Source organism: Phyllostomus hastatus, unplaced genomic scaffold (genome assembly GCF_019186645.2).
Source record: "Phyllostomus hastatus isolate PE091 unplaced genomic scaffold, TTU_PhHast_1.1 phas_contig_58, whole genome shotgun sequence".
Lineage (NCBI taxonomy): Eukaryota > Metazoa > Chordata > Mammalia > Chiroptera > Phyllostomidae > Phyllostomus > Phyllostomus hastatus.
The window spans coordinates 52,889,885-52,906,028 of NW_025333916.1; the positions used below are offsets into that span (position 1 = coordinate 52,889,885).

General features: G+C 50.8%; 1 protein-coding gene across 3 annotated transcripts in view; it reads left to right on the plus strand.

Annotated features, from left to right (window-relative positions):
• The first annotated feature begins 264 nt into the window (after positions 1 to 264).
• Positions 265 to 16,144, plus strand: part of PDZD2 (PDZ domain containing 2) — a 325,503-nt gene continuing 309,623 nt past the window's right edge. For all 3 annotated transcript variants that reach the window (XM_045847727.1, XM_045847729.1, XM_045847730.1), the window contains exon 1: positions 265 to 541. The gene's annotated coding sequence lies outside the window, so the exon portion shown is untranslated. The remainder of the gene's footprint in view (positions 542 to 16,144) is intronic.

Here is a 16,144-nt window from a genome sequence, read left to right on the forward strand (position 1 = left end):
TCCCGAGATACTCAGGTGTCTGAAAGCAGCGCATGGGGACTCTGGGTTTACCCGGGGGACGCACTGTCTGCGGTGTGCGGTGCTCGGGGGAATCCCCGCCCACCGAGACGTTCGGGTAGGGGAATCCCCGCCCCCCGTCGCTGTCACTCCGGGAAGGGAGTTCCCGCCCCTCGACTCTACCAGTGGGAGGGAATCCCCGCCCATCCTGGAGGCTGGTGGATCCCCTGCGCCGTGCGGCTGGGAGAGCAGAGCGCGGAGCGGACTCCCAGCGCCGGGCGTACCGGCCCCAGGCGGCCCCAGGAAGGGAGGCGCGGCGGGGTGGCGGCTGCGGGGCCCCGGCGAGCCGTGGGCGCCCGGGACTGCGCCTCCCGCGGCTGCGGGAGAAGCACGGTGCTGCAGCTCCCGGCAGGCGCGGCGGCAGCACCGGCTGAGGCGGCGGCGGCGGCGGCGGCGGCGGCCGCAGCAGCGCGGGGTCCCGCCGGGCGGCGCCTGGGTCTGAAGAAGCGAGAAGCAGCAGGAACCTCCGACGAGCCGCGCACAGGTGAAGTGACCGTGAGGTCACTGCCGGGACTTGGGGGTCCAGATTGGGGGGCGGGGGGGGCAGGGGGCGGGTTGCCACCTCCGAGACTGCATGCGCCCGGGAAAGTTTAGTGACAAATCCCGGTGCGGGAATCCCAGCCTCGGCAAGGCGGTGAGTGGGGACCCGAAGCCGGGTCTCACGTTGCGCAGCGCCAACTCCCCTTGTATCCGCCCGGGGGCGGGGAGGACGTGGCCACGGTTAGAGGGGCGGATGGAGGGGGCCGAGGACAGCGTGACAGCCCGAGACGCACTGCTGACACGCTTGGGCAAGGACCTGGAGACCTTGCACTTCATGTCCCCCTCCCTGGGCCATCACCTGGTCCTCTTGTCCAGGGCGGAGGCGCTCAGGTGCGCCGATCTCAGGTACTGCATTGGGGTCCATCTGCCGCGCATCCTCGAGCCTCGCCTGCCGCTGCCTGGGGAAGAGACGACGCGGCGGGGGAGTGGAGGGGGCTCGCAAGGAGCAGCGGCATCTTTGGAGCGGTTATTGGCCTCTGCCAGGGGGAGAGGGAATGTACGGATGGGGAAACCCTGCTCTCCCTGTTAAGTGTGGAGTTCCTCCTAAAATCTGGCCTCCTCCCTTTCTCTCTTGCTTCAGATTTGCATTGATATTTTGGGTCTTTGGGCTGCTTGCCTTCCCGCAATGCTGAATCAAGTAGGGGGAGGGTCCAGGGCTCCTGGCTGGGGTTTGCCAGGAGCCTGACCTCAGCAGCCCTGACGGGTGCAGAGACCTTGATAAGGGACATTGGAGTGTGAAGAGGACATGGTCTGGCAGGAACTGGTCGCGGAAGACTGGAATAGCAGGCACGAGGGCATTCCAGAGCTGCAGCCCTGCACTGGGACAGGAGGTGGAGTGTTGGGGGCAGGACCTAGGCTCTGGCACCTGGCTGGCCTCTTGCCTCCCACAGAGGTTGGGCGCCTTGGGTGGATGTGTTTCCCTTAAGGAATCATGATGAAGCTGTTGGAGGTGGTCGCTGAATGGCTGTGGAAAGTGTTACCTGGATCTGCTTATACCAAAAAGCCCCCCTGGACCTTCAGTGCTGCTGGTCCTTCGCCAGTGGGGCTTCCCACCCTCAGCCTGCCTTGCACTTGGGCTCTAGGGCCCTGGCATTTCTACAGGGCCCGCTTTTCTGGTCTGGCTTCTGGGTGGGTGTCCAGTCAGTACAGGTGTGTCATGGGAGGGCTGCTCGTGGGGGCAGAATAGAATGTCTCAGAACACGCTCCTGCTGTAGGTGGTTTGTTCTAGCTTCATTAACTCCCTCTTCCATTAGAATGGGCCAAGCACTGCTGTGAGTGTGTATACGTGGGGAGGGGGAGATGCAGGAGTAAGGGGATGGCAGGTGCTGGGAGAGGAAGAATCAGAACCGTGTAAAGTATACAAATGCACCTCCCTTGGCATAGTTAATATGCTTCTGGGAAAATATTGAATTATACTTGAAATCTGTATCATTGAAATTGATTTTGCATGCACTTAAGGCAGCTTACTATTTAAGGAAATTGACGATGATTTCTCTATTCATTTCAAACAATTTTTTTTTCTGAGAACCTGTGGTGCGCTGTACACGGGGGCTTAAAGGCTCCTGGGGACACACGTAGATGAAAGAGGCTCCCTCCTTGCTCTCAGAGTTTCATTCTCTCGGGAGAAAGTGAGATAACTATCCTGAGAGCTCAGACCCAAGCCCGTGCGTGCGTGGCCTATAATACGCATCTTATATGGATTGGGTGACGGAATGAGGGATGATGCAATGACTAGAGCACCTGAAGAGTGGTCTCCATAAAACATTGTTGGAGCAGGGAGGAGGCCTGAAAGGCGCTGTGGAGAGCCCAGAGCCTGTGTAGATCAGATGTGGGCTGAGATTGATCCTCAGGGAGGATGTGGCCCCTAGGAGAATGGTGGGAGAAGAGGATGAACTAAGGACTTGGAGGACCTTAGCTCTGCAGCTGGGAGGGAACTCTTTGAGACTGTTGAGCAAGGGACTATTATGATCAGCCAGGTGCTTTAGGGAAATTAATCTGATCTCCCACAGACAAAATTGGGAGTGGGGAGAGATGGGAGGTGAGGAGCCTGGTGAGAAGGTTATTGGCATAAGGTGGTGGCTGGAGGTCGAGCATGGTGGGGGGTGGCAGCAGGCTCCGGAGAAAGGAAAGGTTCATCAGATGTGGACTTGAAGTGTGGGCGCTGCTTGGATTTGGAGTGAAGAAGAAGCAGGTGACCCCGCAGGTCAGCAGTGTGAAGGTACAGGTGACTGAAGGAGAGGGTTTGGGGTTTTAACATTCAGCACGCCAGAAACTTGGAGAAATGCCGTCAGACTTTTCCTTCTCACTCCTCCCATAACTGATCAGTCTTGAAGGTCTCTCGACTCCTTCTCCTTGTAAAACCTATCACTGGGCCCCAGGACCTTGTGTGGAATAAATTCCAAACCTGCGTGCTTCCTCAAACTTCCTTCCTGTTACGTCTCCCAACAAAACACACACCTCGTACTGACCTGTCTGACCCTCTGCCTCTGCAATGTTGCTTTTCTGGGGTGAGGGCCTGGAGTATCCTTTCTCCCCTGGTTCTTTCTGACCCAGCTCAAGGGCCTCCTGCTCCGTGAATTCTCTAACTCTCTCCCAAGGGGCGTTGAGCAGTTTTCCCTGCGGACCATTGCTATACAGAGCCCTGTTTGCACCCTCATCACGATGCTCTGGTCCCATTCCTTTAGGACCTTATCTTATGTGTGCCCAGTTGCCCACCGACTTAACCAGGTTAGGCAGGAAGGGAGACAGAGGCCACACGCCAGACGCCCCATGCCCAGCTGATTGTACTCTAGGGTGCAGTCCCAACCCAGACTCAGAGGTGCCAGGCCTGGGGGGCTAGACAGGAGAGCACAGAGCTGTGGGTGCTGCTCCCTTGTCCTAGATCATGGGGGCCTGAGTGACTCAGACCATGGTGGGAGGGGGATGTCCCTGCTGAAAGGTGGCCCCAGATCCCTCTTACTGCACCACCCACAGGAGGAAACATCCAAACCTTTTTGTCAAATCCACAAAAGGTCAGGACCAAACCCAAAGAGAGGCTGAATCTCCGTAACAGGGCTGAGTTGGAGCCTCAAGAGTTTTAACCCCTTCCTTTCTGACCTCAAGCATCTCCGCAGTACCAAGTAGGATGCTAGGGAGGCAGCACCCTGAGGAAGGCAATGCCTTGAGGAAGGCAGGTGGACAGGTGCAGGCAGGAATGTCTGAGAAGGGCCATCCCAGGAGGAAGATGGGGAAAGGCCACTGACAGACACTGAGAGCAGTGTCTGTAGAGGATGGTCACGGAAGCCAGGGTACGAGAGACAAAGGAGAGAGTGAGGCCAAGACAGTGGAGGTGGTGGGGGGAGCGGGGAGGTGTAGACACTGGATCCAGAAGTGTGCCAGCTAAAACGAATGGGAGAGTATTTGGAGGAGGTGGTAGCGTTGTGGGGAGGTTTGTTCAGGAGAGCCCCCTAGTTCCTCCTCCCAGGCATGTGTGGTAAACAAAGGAGAAGTGGGAGAGTAGGAGAGAAGGGAGACAAGGTAAGGGGCATTTGGGAGGGAAGAGGCAGAACAGATGCAGGGGAAGAAAAGCTGGCATCTGCCTTCCCTGGAAGGCAGGAGGGAAGCCAGGGTGGGGCGAGGCCTGGAGGGAGCCTGCAGTGCAGCGGACGGAGGAATTGGTCTTGGTGGAACAGGAGGAGCACCTGCCAGGAGCGGGGCTGGGGGTGGGGTCGTTGCATGAGCCTGGGGACCTGGGGGGACAGGTGGATGTGCAGCTGCCAGCCAGAGGAGGTAAGCCGGGCACCTGGTGCCAGCTGAGGCAGCCCGGAGGGAAAGGAAGGATTCTGGAATTGGGGTCAGAGACTTGGGCTGAAACCTGGCAGCACAGAGACCTTCTCATTGGCCAGATCACTCGAAATTTTGGACCCTCAGTTTCCTCACGTGCAAATCGGTATAACAGCTACTAACTGGGGTTGTACTTAGGAGGAATAAAAAAACGTACTGAGAGGTGTATGCAGACCCCACAATAGTAGCATCTGTTATGAAGCCGGTCCCTCTGATAGTGTGTCGAGAAATGAATTAGCCTCTCGCCTAAGCCTGTGACGGCCCAGTTGAATGTAGACGGCAGGACTTTTTAGTGGACCCGACCGGAGCTTTCTTTCAGCTTCAGATGGAAAACTCTGAACTGCTCGGAGCAGCCTGGCCTCCCTGTTCTCCTTTAAGGAATCTTTCAGGATGCACGCCCTTTTATCTACTGGCTTGTTTCACTGGGCACATCTGCATTTCACTCCCCCCTGCTATGCAAAGGTCAGTTTGCCAGGGCTCAGAGCTGGGAGATCCTGCCTAGTCTTGCTCCTCGGGAGTTTGGAAGGGAGCGATGCTTTTCCACTTGCCAATCCCTGCGTTTAGGAAGCTGGGGCCCAGCAAGCTGAGAACCTGCCTCATTCCAGGACCACTGGAACGGAAGGCACAATGTACAGATGCTCTAACTGGGGGGGGAACTGTTGTCTTTTAGCGCCAGTTTTGCAAGATGCAGTTGGGTAAGGAAGGATTCAAAATCCGCGTACCCCATCGGTTCTGTGAATGGATCTGTGCGGAAACCTAGAGAGATTAAATAAACACCCTTGCATATTAGCGAAGAGGAAAAGGAAAGGGGCACTTAACTTGATTTAGTAAACACTCCATAGGTGTGTGTCAAGTTCAATGATATTGGGGGAATATGTGCGGGATTTTATTTTAAGAAAGAGAAGTTTTAGGTGGAAGAGGATATGGGGGGGATTAATGGTGATGGAAAAAATTTTAAAAATTTAAAAACAAAACTAACCCCCTCCCCAAAGCCATTAAAATAAGGAAACTTCTGCTGCATGCAACACTGAAGCAGGGGGAGAAGGAGAAGGAGGAGAAGAAGGAGAGATTTTCAAGGAAAAAGTATGTTCTCAAATTACTTTCCGCCTGGGTGGCCTATGTCTAGATTGTGTGGGCGTTGGGTTTAGGCATAGGCTGCATGCAAAATGATAGATCCTCTGACAGCATTCACAAATTTTAAATTCTTGATCCTATAACAGCCGTATTCCAGAACTGAACAAACCAAGGAGGAATCAAGAAAGACAGCGTGTATTTCCCAGGGGTTCTGCAGTTCTGGGCAGTGGCAGGACTTGAAGCCAGGCAGGTCGGCTGAGCCAGACTCCAACTGCCTGCGATCTAAACAGCTCTGCGTTCTATTTACAAATGTGCTCGAGAAAACACTGGGAGCATTTACGGTTTAAAAATTCAATAGTGGAAGAGGCCCTTTGTGGTCTGATAAGGTGGCGGAGCCGAGAGATCGCTTGTCAAGGCACTAAGTGCGCGGAGAAGACACATTTGTCTGTAGCCTCAGCAGCTCCGGGAAGAGGCCCGCCCCTGGCTGTGGCCCCTAGCCCGTGCCAAGCATCTTCTGCCCCTACGCCCTCAGCGCGGCCCGGAAGCAATCCCCGCCCTCTGAGCTCCCGGCTTCTGGAGGCATGCCTCGCCTGCAGAACACACTGAGTGAACGGAAAATCAGAAACTTTATCAAAGCCATGCAGATAGCGCTGAACATCTGGCTGATGAAGTTATTCTTAGATTATTTGTTTTTAGGTTTTAAAGTATTTCTGTGGCTCATGAGGAGGATTTGGGACACATGAGCAGGGTTTGGAGAAGCGGGGCTTCAGGGAACCGGCCTTACAGCAAAGAGGGCGAATTTTGCCCACGCTACTGTTGCAAGCTTTAGATGAAATCGTAGTGGGGAGACAGGGGCAGTTTTGTTGTCTGAAGTAGCCTGAAATACCTAGCTATCCACCTGAGGACCTGCAAGTGCTCAAAGGACCCCACTCCTTCCCAGCTTTGAGGCTGAAGTAAATTTATTTCTTCCCAGGTAGGATCTGTGGTGGTTGAACAGCCGCCTGAGAAGGCTTCCCTGGTGTATGAGCCCGTAACAGAGTAACGCCCCACAGTGGGGAGGTTTTAGCGGGAGTGGAAATGGATTTGACCTGAGCACTCACGGTCTCCTTTTAATCAACCCCTGGACACCCCTAGTACTTGGCTTTGCACGTGCTAGATTTTAACTAACACTGCTATCTCAGTCCGGTCATCTGAGTTAAGACACACACACCCAGTTGTCCTGGCCTCCGAAGAGTGTCATCTTGCTTGGCTAAAAATAAAAACGCAGCGACCCAACACAGAATGGGATTCCTACCCCGAGCAGGGCCATACTTAGTGCAGCGGCAATCCAGCCGGGCCCCTGGCTGGGACCTGCCTGCTGAGGGAGCAGCAGCATGCTGCAAGCAGGGTGCGAGAGAGGTGATTTGGGGTCACGGTGGACGCAGTAGAGGGGGCAGGGACTGGGCTCCCTCACAGGGATGGCCACTGGGCATCCAGAGGAGGGGGGTGGGAGAAGGCTCGTGCCTTGGACCACCAGTACTTGGGATCCCTCAGGGCCTTGTCCAGCTATGATACTCCTATCAAGTGTCAGTGCCACTATCGAGACAGTGCCATACCTAGAGGGGAACAGAAGAAGCACCACTCTCTACTCTCTTGTCCCTTTCACCAAAGGCCAGCGCTTTGCAGATGCTCGTCTAATGGGAACATGTTTGTCCTGCTTCCTCAGCCTCGGATACTCTGTAATTCCCACGCTCCAGAAGTCTGTTCCTGGAGTTCAGAGGGGCGCGTGTGTCTCAGGTTAGCAGCACTGCACCGGGCTGGCGTGAACAAGTGTGAACACCCAGAGACGCCCTCCGTCCGTCCCTGAGGTGCATCAGCTGGTCCCCGACACAACTTCTGTCCGCAGGCAGGTGACCAAACACAATAATATCAAGTTCTCTTCGAGGGTTGGAACAATTCTTTTTTTTTTCCCCACACCTACAAAGGCGAGCGTGGAGCCAAGTTCAGTAAAGCAAGATGTCAATAAACTATACATTTTTGCGTGGTGGCCAACAGACACTTATAAAATGTCTGATTTCAGCTGTGTTTCAGTTGGATTCCACTCCATCCCGCACTGTCGGCAAAGTGTGTTTTATAGAGATTTGGGTAAAACTAGATGGTGCTACATGGGTCTCTCGGTGGAGAATATCAATGTCCAAGACTGAAGCAGCCATGCAAATGTTATTACAAAGTCACCCACCATGCAAAATCAGCATCGCCCTCGTCCACAGATTCTCCGAAGGCTTTCCCTGCCCAGACTCCACCCCTGCCCTGCCCTGCCCTGCCCTGCTCATCACGATTCCCAATATTATTAGGCTGAAAGTAGAGACAGCTGTCCCCAGAAAATGTGCTCTGAGCATCCTCAGTGGCGTGGATTCTCGTGAGGGCAGGCGGTGAGCGGGTGGGAGGAGGAGAGGGGACCAGGCAGCACCGCGCTAACCCCTCTCCGGACCTACTGCTCGGCTTCAAAAACCCGAGCAGATGTGAGGCTTCCGAGTGCCTTTACTGGGACTACAGGGGAGCAGCGGTCAGCGGGTTTTGGCCCCTGAGCCCCTTTCCCCCTGCTGGTCCCTCACCTGCTCTGCTGCCTGGACACCATCTTCATCCTGAGGGTCTCTGAAGATGGCCTGCCTCTCCCCAAACTCTTCAGGATCAGCGCAATGTCCAGCACGTGGGGAAAAATGAACCTTGTTTTCATGTTCCTTATTTGGCAGGAACTATTCTCAACACTTTGCATATATATATTAACTCATTTAATTCTCATAACCATTGGATGAGGTGCATACTGTTATTACCCCCCGTATTCATTTCCTGTGACAAATTATCACCAACTTCGTGGCTCCAAGCAGCAGAAATTTGTTCTCTCGTCATTCTGGGGGTCCGAAGTGCGAAGTGAAGGTGTCAGCAGGGCCACGCTCCCTCCGGAGGTTCTCGGGGAGAACCTTCCTTGGCCTCTTTTGCCTCTGGAAACTGCGGACATTCCCGGGGCTGATCCTCTCTGTCTCTGTCTTTGCATTGCCTTCTCTTTTGTGCATTCGTGTCTTCTATTACGTCTGTGTGTCACTATTGTGTGTGTCTTTTATAAGGACACTTGTCATTGAATTTAGGGCCAACTGGGTCATCTAGAATGATGTCACCTCAAGGTTGTTTTTTTTAATTTAAAAAATTTTTATTGATTGATTTTAGAGAGAGGAAGAGAGAGAGAAACGTTGATTTGTGGTCTCACTTATTTATGCATTCATTGGTTGTTCTCGTATTTGCCTTAACCAGAGATTGAACCTGCGGTCTTGGCATATTGGGATGACACTCTAACCAACTGAGCTACCCAGCCACAGGGTTCACCTCAAGATTCTTAACTTAATTACATATGCAAAGACCCTTTTGCCAAATAAGGGCATATTCAGAGGCACCAGGACATAAGCATATTTGGGGGCGGGCCACCCATGCAACCTACCACATCCCCTTTTGCAGATGGCGAAATGGTGCTATACAGCTGAGCAAAGTCTCCAAAGTGTTGGTGGAGCTGGCATTTAAACAGCACTTGCATTCTTGACCGCTGCTTTTTACTGCCTCTCAATAAATGTGCTCAATGATTGTTTATGGCATTAATGATGGCAGGATGGGTAGGTAGATGGATGGATTTATAGGTGCTGGTAACAATAATTGACAGACATTGTCCTTCCCAGTGTACTGAACACAACAACAAGGACAACTAATATTCATCATTTTGTGATAGTGCCCCAGGACTTGACCTTGGGTCTTCTTCTCTAGCTATTCTCCCTCCTGGGGAAATCTCATCTGCTTCAAGGCTTTACCTACCACCTTTGTGCTGTTGCCTCCCAAATTTATGTCTCTAGCCTTGACCTCTCCACTGAGTTCCAGATTTATATGCACCGCGGCCAACTTGGCATATCCGCACGGGTGTGTAATAGGCATTCCAGACCATTCATAATCAAAATGGAATCCCTGCTTCTTCTCCACCAGGCTTGTTCTTTCCTTGTCTCGGTAAACAGAACTGCCATCCACCCAAAGGCTCATTTCAAAAGCCTAGAAACCACGCTTCATTCTTCCCTTTCCCCACTCCCAGAAACTAGATCTGTAAGTCATCTGGGCCCTTCCTCCGGCATCTACCCGCTTCTCCTCGCTTCTCCGGCAGCTGCCCCGTAAAGGTGACCTCTCTCCTGTCCCTGGGCCCCTAACGCCGTGGTCTAACAGAGTCTCCGGAGAGCACCCTTGATCACTAGTCCTTTCTCCTCAGAAAACCTAGAGGTGACTTTCTAAAACACAAATCAAGTCATGTCACTCCCAAGCTTAAAACTGGGGGGTTTTCTTTGCTGTTTGAACATGATCCAGGCCCTTTGCCCTAAGCCATCCCTCCCTCCAGTGATTTCCCATCACCACTCACGGCACTCACTCTCTGTACCCAGGCACGCTGTCCTGCTCTCCACCCTGGAACAGACCAAGCTCTGCCCCACAGTAGGGCCACACCTCGGCCTAGAAGCTTCTTCCCTGAGACCTTCACAGGCCTTCTTCTCTACAGCTGCATAATCTGAAATGGCCACCCCAGGCACTCTGCCACATTACTTCTGTTCTGTTAAAAATAAAGTGCTCATTTATTTGTTGGAATATAAGCTCCATCAAAGCAGGGCCCTTATCTTGTCCACTGTTGCTCTGGTGCCTAGAATACAGTAGGTACTCAATAAATAGCTGTCAAACGCATCGAGCACTTACTGCAATCCAGGGACTGACCCCAGTTAACCTTACTTTTCAGATGATGGAAAGTAGGCTCAAATGGTTTAAATTACTTGCCTGAGGTTACACATCTATTAAGAGTTGGAGCAAGAGTTTGAACCCAATCTCTCTGACTCATGAGCCTGTGTTCTTAACTGTTATTCCATGCAGAATTTCTGAGAAGCAGGAACTGCCCAAGATCCGCAAAGTCCCTACAGAGCTCTGAGTCTTCTAATTCATTTTCCTGCTCATAAACCCAGGACACAGACTGTTAAAACACAGTGAAGGGGTGTACTTACTGAGATTCTAAATGCACTATTTCTCTGAGAAGTTGACCCTGGGGCTTAAGCTTGAGAAGCTAAGAAGTTCATTTCTTTTTTTTTTCCCTCCACTTGTTCATGTAGGCTCAAGACTTTTTCTAATCCAGCTGCAGACTTAATGTTTAAACTTCTTCCTTGAACCCTGAAAGGAAAGGAACCCTTTATATGCAAAGGTGGAATTTATTTGCATTCATAACAAGCCCCAAGGTCTTCCTCCTCGTTTTCTTTACCTACCAACGTTTTTCTGTAGTCTGGTCTTTCCTGCCTCCCCATCTCCAACCTAGCTGAAGGGAACCTCGGGTGAGCACAGGGGCACCATTTTTACATCAGTTGGTAGCAAGGCGCTCCCCACTGGGTCTTGCTCCAAGATCGGCCCATTTCTCTATCACCAGTCATGGAAGACACCAGTCAAGTCCAGGTTCCGGCCAGGTATGAGGTCCAGAGGCGCTTTGGCCAAGGTCGTAGTCTGGGGAGAACGAGACCCCCACTATTCTGTTCCCTTCCCTGTCGTGGGCCCCCTTTTAAAAATAAGTTCCATCTTGAGAATTACATCAGCATCCTGAGAAGTAAACATCAGACAAAAGACTACTATTTCAGGCGAATGGTAATTGTGAGAATGGCCAAGACCCACAAATATAAGTTGGGCTTTTATTCCTATAAAGGGCTATAGTGGTAGATTCGCGTGCCTGGCAAATATAGCTGCTCTCCTGCAGGAAGACAGGACTCTGGCCATTTGACACATCACGCGCTTTGCCTCTGCTGTCATGAGTGGGGTTTGCCATGGTAACCAGAACTTTACCTGGAGGGTTGTGCATGTAAAGTGTCATTCATTGGCAGTCTCCTTTATTTTTAGCATACACCAAAGAGGAGCTGCTCATTGTTCCTGCTAACAGGCAGGTGGGTGGTCACAATGGAGCCCAGGTGGAATTGTATGTGCTGCTCCATGTGGAATGTCACCACCCACCACCAGGAAGTGCTTCTGGATTGCCATTGGTTAAGATCTGTGCTGGAACCTGCACGCTAGGATAGTTGGACTGATTATTTTTTATAACTCTTTCCCAAGTGTTCTTCCCCATCTTCATTTTTTAATTTTGCTGTTTTTTTAAAGATTTTATTTATTTATTTTTAGAGAGGAAAGAGAGGGGGGGAGAGAGAGAGAGAGAGAGAGAGAAACATCAATGTGTGGTTGCTGGGGGGCCGTGGCCTGCAACTCAGGCATGTGCCCTGACTGGGAATCGAACCTGTGATGTTTTGGTTCGCAGCCCGCGCTCAATCCACTGAGCTACACCAGCCAGCCCATCTTCATTTTGATACGGCATGCCAACCTTGCCAATGATAGTGGTCCTGCAAATAGGAGGTAGGTAGCTTCGCACAAAACTGTTGAAAACTATGAAAACTGAGCAAACTTTTGAAAGAGGTAGTCTTATCAGTTATGCTCAGCTCTCTCAGAGCTTTTATTTTGTCCTCATTGCCTTTTTTTGTCTTTTTTTCATTCAAATAATATTTGTTTAGCATATGGCACATAGGGAAAATAAATATACACATACATATATATGTGTATATATATATTTCATATTTTGTGCATGGAAAATAAAAATGAAACTCCGATTTCTTGGATTATCAATTGTATCAAATTGTTTACCTGTCTTTTGGGATGGGGACAAAACAAAGGAAAAGACATTCCTTCAAAAACATGGTGAGCCCACTTTTGTTGGAAACTTGGAACTGGTTAGGCATCCCTGCGGCAGGCTGGCTGATGGATATATCTCTAGGCCTGAGCGAATCTGGGTGATGCAGCGCTGTGCCATGGATCTGGCTGGGGGTGTGAACTGCAGTCCAGGGTGATGCCAGAGCCACTCCTTGAGTTAGTATCAGCTGCGGGTCAAAAGCGCTGGACTGGATGGTCCTTCTAGGCAGAGACCATATCCTGTCTGATCCTGTCACTCAAGCTCCTATGGGGCCTGGACCATGGTAGATCCTTTATGAAGATTTTTTTTAAGCTTTGGTGAGGGAATCGAGAGATTCCATTCTTTTTTTTTAAAGATTTTATTTATTTACTTTTAGAGAGGGAAGGGAGGGAGAGAGAGAGAGAGAGAGAAACATCAATGTGTGGTTGCTGGGGGCTGTGGCCTGCAACCCAGGCATGTGCCCTGACTGGGAATCGAACCTGCGACACTTTGGTTTGCAGCCTGCGCTCAATCCATTGAGCTACGCCAGCCAGGGCATTTTTTTTTTTAATGAATGAAACTAGTGTCGGACCGGCATATCTGGGTGGGAGAGAACTTGAACTATAATTCAGTTGATAATATCCTACTGAATGTCTAATGGTCAGACTTGAGTGTCTAAACCCAAGTTCCTGATTCCCACCTCTGCCCCTTCCAGATGCTTTGTCTCTGGTTTGTTCTTTAAAATATACCCCGAATCTGACCATTGCTCATCACCCCTCCCCTCACCCAGGCTCTCCTCGTTTCTCAATTGGACCGTTCTAGGAATCGCTCAACTGCTATTGCTTCCCCTGTCCCTCCGTCGTCTGTTCTTAGCAGAGCAGCCAGAATGATTCTGGTAAAATGGAAATCAGATGGTGTCAATTCTCTGCTGAATTCTCTGCAGACCTGCCCAGTAGCTTCCCATGTCACTCAGCATAAAGCCACAGCCATTACATAGTTCACCAGGCCCTGGTGCTCTCTCGCTGCCCCATGCCCTTCCCTCCCCGATGTCATCTCTCTTCTTCCCCTCTCGGCTCAAGCCACGCTGACGTGATTCTGCCTCGGGGCCTTCGCACCTACTGTTCCCTCTGCCTGGCACATTCTTTCATGTAGCTGAGTTGCTCCCTCACTTCCCTCAGGCCTTCATTCACATGTCACCTTCGGTAATGTCTTCCATGTCACCCTACTCCAGCCTGAGATTTCATACCCCCCTTCTCAGCTTGATTTTATCCTTAGCACATTGTCAGTTTTCTTAAAATATATTTTACTGAATATATTTTGCTTTCCTGCCTGTCCTTTCCCACTGTAATGTAAAATTTGAAGGTACTTTTTTTAAGGGGAGGGGGAGGTTCCTTTTGACTCGCTCTTGTCTCTTCAACACTTAGAACAATGGTCAGCATATAGTAGGCACTCAGAAAATGTTCGATGAGACAATGAATTAGAATCACTGGTATTTTTTCATTTAAATGCTGGTGCCTCAGGGACTGCGATGTAATTGGTCGAGGGACAGCCCGGGCATTGGTGTTTCTGGAGCGCTCCCGGGAGGTTCTCGTGTGGAGCCATGGTCGCAAACCACTGCTTGTTTTTCCCTGGGATGTTATCATCTCTGTGCTGTGTGCAGTTGCATTCTTAGAAAAACCCATTAGCCTCAAGACTTAAATCGCAGAGGATGATCTTAATGAAATTTGTACCACAAATTTCATTAAACAACAAATTTCATTAAATATGCAAATGACAGCATCTTAGGGTTCTCATCGGAGCATCTCGTCAGAGGGAATGGAGTGGGCGTTCATTCCTGCGCGACCTTGGCTGACCTTCGTTGGGGAGGCACAGACCCGGTCCTGCAGAGTCAAGTGTTTTCTTTGTTAATGTCCCGGCTGAGCACGAGGCTTTTCTCTGTATATTTGAAAAGTAAAAGGGGCTTTGGATCCAGCTTGACTCCTTTCATCTACCTGGGTAATATCATTGATCCCATGCCCTGCACCCAGAATGCCCACCTCCCCAGTGCCTAAATTCTGTCTGTCCGTTAAGGCCCAGGAGAAGTCTTATTCCCTTTGAAAAGAGACCCCCTCTCCACCCCCTAATGGACAGCCTCTTGGAACGTCTGGTGCCCATACTTCCTGGCACGCTCACTTGGCATCCGGCGCATGCCACTATGGTTGCTCAACCTTTTGCTGAAGCATCTTTCAGGGGTTTTTTTGATGCCCACCCAGACTAGACTGGCAACTCTTCCAGGGCTCCTGGCCATACCGTCACCTCTTTGTGTCTCCAGCAGCAGTCAGTAGACAGGTGTGGATGAATTGCTGAAACTATTCTTGTTGATTGCATTGGAAGCATCTAAGGAGCATTGCCTACGGAGAGGGGTGTCACCCTCAGCATAATTAGGGATTATACGCTTCATAAACACCCTGGCATTTTTCACTCCGCCTCGTGGTTGATCTGTATCTTTCTCATTTTAAGAGTTTTTTTAAAAAAGCGACTGAATACACAGCTTGTAAGACTTAAACCCCTAAGATTTCAGCACCCTGTTTGAAAAATGACGTAGTCAAGGAAGCTGAGGTATAATCACATTTGGCTTTTTCCCCCCCTCTTCAAAATCAGATTCAGAGAAATAAAATCTAAACTGCCTTTTAGGGCTGCTGGGAGGAAGCTCCGAGGCAGGGCAAAGTGGGTCCACCGTCTAGGGCCCTTTCCTCTCCATCTGAGGTAGGGGCTGGTCTATTATAGTCTCATTATCAAGCTAGCATTCTTCATTTCAACAGCCTGGGCGATCAGGTAACCTAATACACTGGAGTCGGAGGAAGGTTTAGAAACTCAGTCCTTAACACCTTTGTGGCCTTTTGAAGGCCTGGGCTTGGGGGAAAGTGATGTCATGGTGAGACAGGAAATGTTATAAAGCTGTAAAATGTCATAAACCGATTTCCATCTGGTCGTAGGTGCATGAGACACAAGAAAAGAAAAGCTCATTGTGTTTTTATCCAATGGGGATAAGGTTACAGACCAGTCCATCATGGGAAAGCTGTTGACACGGCGTATCTGGACTTTTCAGCAAGGTGTTTGGATGGTCCCTCGGGATAGCTCCGAGGGCAAGATGGAGCGATGCGGACGGGACAGTAGCAGCACCCGGCAGTTTGTAGCTGACGGGCCGAATGCCTGGGCGAAGGGGTTGATGGATCGGTGTCCAGCCAGAGAGAAGGTACTAGTAGCGAGAGTCAAATGCAGTGCTGCCGTTGGATATATTCTGCTCCCGTTCAGTGTTTTTATCGGCTTGGATAAAAATGTGGATGACATGTTTATCCCATTCGCTCGTGACCCAGATCTGGGAAGCACAGTGACCTCATTTCACGCCAGACTCAGAATCACAATAGATGTACGGGATAGGCCAAGACTGGCAAGAGTCACCCAAGGGGCTCCAGCGAAAGTCCTGCACCGATGTCTGGATAAACCAATCACACGCATTGCTGGACTGCCCGGGCCACATTTATGCTTTAACCGCGATCTCTGTGTAGACTTTGTAGGAAGTCATTTGAGTCTAAGGTCAGTATGCATCAACCCTGTGATGTGGTTTATTCATTTATGTTACCATACTGTGACTTTTTAAAACATTTAATCTTTATTGTATTTTTTCCCATTACCATGTAGTCTCCTTATACCCCCCTCTCCCCAGCAACCCTAGGTAAATCCCAGACATCAGAGTCCCCAGAACGGGGTGCTGGCCCTCAGGCAGCACGTGGTCTACAGTAACACACCCAAGGCTAGGCTCCGGGATGGAGGAGGTAGCGGGAGAGATTGCTGGCCATAGCTTGCAAGGCCGTCCCCTTCCAGCCCATTATTTTATCGGCTCCTTTGTCAGTATTCTAAACTCTCTAGTCTTCT